General features: G+C 46.5%; 1 non-coding gene across 1 annotated transcript; it reads right to left on the bottom strand.

Moving 5' to 3' along the window:
- Positions 1 to 1,630: 1,630 nt before the first annotated feature.
- Positions 1,631 to 1,714, bottom strand: TRNAL-UAA (transfer RNA leucine (anticodon UAA)). Its single transcript has one exon. It is a non-coding gene; the product is annotated as a tRNA-Leu (tRNA).
- Positions 1,715 to 3,199: the final 1,485 nt, after the last annotated feature.

The raw sequence follows: 3,199 nt of genomic DNA, 5'->3' as shown, positions 1-3,199 counted from the left end.
TTTCAAAGCTTCTGAAAACAATATACAGGAAGGTATTGCATAGCTGTTAGATAATATTTTTTTTATTCCTGAAATAGCAAAAGGAAGCGGAGGACTCTGACAATAATTGCGGTCACCCGATGCAGTTTGGTTCGTGGGGGTTTAACGTCCCAAGCCAACTCAGGGAATGAGGGGCGCCGTAGTGAAGGGCTCCGGAAATTTCGACCGCCTGGGGTTTTTTAACGCGCACTCACATCGCACACTACACGGGCCTCAAGAATTTCGCCTCCATCGAAATTCGACCGCCGCGGCTGGCATCGAACCCGTGTCTTTCGGGTCAGCAGCCGAGTGCCATGACCACTTAACCACCGCGGTGGCCCGATGCAGTTCTACTCATCATGCAGTGCGAAAAGAAATGGATTTTTTATGGACTTAGTCGAAAGCCAGTGTATACACTGTTATTTAAAATTGGGATTGTTATAAACAATAAACAATATGTCTATAGACAATAGTCTATACGCAGTCTAATGATTGTCAATAGTTGATAGGAAATTTAGGCGGAAAGAGATTTTGGTCTACAAATTGTCTATAGGCCGTCTATAGACAAAGGGCTGCTAAGCCGGTTATAGACTATAACATATAGATGGTTTATAGATTGTCTATAGACAAAAGGAAATTATGGCGGTTATAGGCTTTAGTCAATAGATGGTCTATAGATTGTCTATGGACACAAAAGGAAATAAGACAGGTATAGACTTTAGTCTATAGATAATCTATTGACCGTCTGTAGACAAAGAAAACTTGTCTGTTATAGACTTTAGTCTACAGATATTCTATGGACCATCTATAGGCAGAAGAAAATACGGTTATAGACTTTAGTCTATAGATAGTTCATGGACCACCTATAGACAGAAGGAAATTAAGGCTGATATGGACTTTAGTCTGTAGATAATCTATTGACTGTATATAGACAAAGGAAAATTATGTCTGTTATGGACTTCAGTCTATAGATGATTTATAGATAGTCTATGACAAAAGGAATTAAGGCGGTTATAGACTTTAGTCTATAGATAATCTATTGATCGTCTATAGAAAAAGGAATATTGTCTGTTATAGACATTAGTCTATAGATATTCTATGGACCATCTATAGACAGAAGGAAATTGCTGCGGTTATAGACTTCAGTAGTCTACGGACCATCTATAGACAAAAGGAAATTAGGGCGGTTGTAGACTTTAGTCTATGAATTCTCTTTAGACTGTCTTGAAAAAAAGGAAAGTCTAAATGGCGGCTATAGAGTCTATAAAAAGTCTATAGACAGTCTATATACCAATTTCATACGGGGGTACTGATGCAATCTTTTCTGCTGCCCCCAATCTCCTCTTTAGTTGTCTGTAACTCTTGATTAGCAGGTAATAATGTCATTAATGTCGAAGGAGTGGAGAGCCTGCGTTTCAACTTTGGACGAGTATGGGTACCTTATGAAACGCTGTTGCAGAATCCAGAAGCAAGGGATCAATTTTTGCGCAAAACAAACGGCGGGACGGACATCATTTACTCAAAACACCTTATATCTCACATAAAACTACCACGTTGGAAGCCACGCTGACGGAGGAAAAAAATATTCCAGTTTGGAAAAGAGAAGAAATACTGTCAGAAGCGGGGTTCGAACCCTCGCCCTGTTCCGAGGACCAGAGCTTAAATCTGGCGCCTTAGACCGCTCGGCCATTCTGACCACGGGCCTTTCGCTTTTACGAACATATATTCACTCTGCGAAAGTGCGTGTGCATAAATGTAGCGTCTCTGACAGAAGTAACCGAGGAGCCGCGACGGCAGGGGGAGCGGGCTCTCTGCCGAGCTGCGGCACTGCGGTCCTAGGAGCTGGCCACTCCTCCCCGGCTGCGAGTGTAAACTGGGTGACGTGTGCCCGCGCTCTCTCCTTCCTTCCTTGGATGACAGGAAGCACATAGTATGTGTGGCGAGCAATTTCGCACCTTTGGGTCCCAAAACGATAGCGGAGAGGGACCAAAAGGTGCGAAATTGCTCGCCATACATACTATGTGCTTATCATCCGAGGAAGGAGGGCGAGAGCGCGGGCACACGTCACCCAGTTTACAATCACAGCCGTCAAGCAGTGGCCAGCGCCCGGGACCACAGCGCCGGTCCCCAAGAAACCCCAAGAAATGAAGGTATACCTAGACGCAGCCACATACGTCAGAGCAGCGGGGCAGAGCAACAGCAACGCGGTAGCAACGGTGATTGATTCGAACCTACGCGAGATCACCAGTGCATCACTACAAGATTGATCGATAGTCGAGACTGAAGAAGCGTTCGTCGCTCTAGAGGCAGCGGAGGGCTATCGGTATACACAGCCTTTAACAATCCCTACAGACTCACAAACGGCATGACTCAACTACCTAAGCGGCAGAATAGGGCACGGAGCGCTTCGCACACTCCGCCCCGGAGACCACATAACACAACGACAACCAAACGAACAACCAATTAGGCATACGATAGTGTGGACGCCGGGACCCACGGGAGGGCAGGGAACCAAGAGGTGTACAGGATAGCTCGAGGCTACACTTATTACCGAGCATCCAACGTAGGCGACCTCGAGGGAACCGAACCTTTACATCAAGACTATTCGGCGATACTAAATTACCACAAGGGTTGCAGAAAGCGATATCCGCCACCGCACAACTCCCTTATCAGAGAGGAATCTGTCGCGTAGAGGTAGCTGCAAACGGGTCGTACCCAAACCTAAACGCACTCAGGAAAATGTATCCCACACAATACAATGACAAATGCCCCTGGTGCCACGAAACACCCATGCTGTATCACATAACGTAGGCATGCCAGAAGATAGACGTGGCACACGTTATATCAAACCCGAGTGCGGAGCAATGGGAGGGCTCTCCAGCGATGGCCAGATCGACCAAGAAGGTCTGATTCGGCAAGCACAACTGGCAGCAGCATCCAGTGGAGCCCTGGACTAAGGGCAACAGACCGCTCTGCAAGAAGATGGACGAAGCCATCTTAAGACCGCAGAGTACCAGCGAATCTAGCGCTCAATACAGTTTTTCACTCACACACTCGCACCTTTGTGGTGCCGTCGTACTGTGCGAGGGCTCCGGCTTACGTCAGCAGTAATTTTTTCGTTGTATTCGACTACAGGGGAAGGAAAAAAGAAACAGGGCAGTGCTGGTTAATAGAAATGTGT

Source organism: Amblyomma americanum, chromosome 1 (assembly GCF_052857255.1).
Source record: "Amblyomma americanum isolate KBUSLIRL-KWMA chromosome 1, ASM5285725v1, whole genome shotgun sequence".
Classification (NCBI taxonomy): Eukaryota; Metazoa; Arthropoda; class Arachnida; order Ixodida; family Ixodidae; genus Amblyomma; species Amblyomma americanum.
Note: the sequence above shows the minus strand (reverse complement) of the source record. Positions and strands in the feature narration are given on the sequence as shown.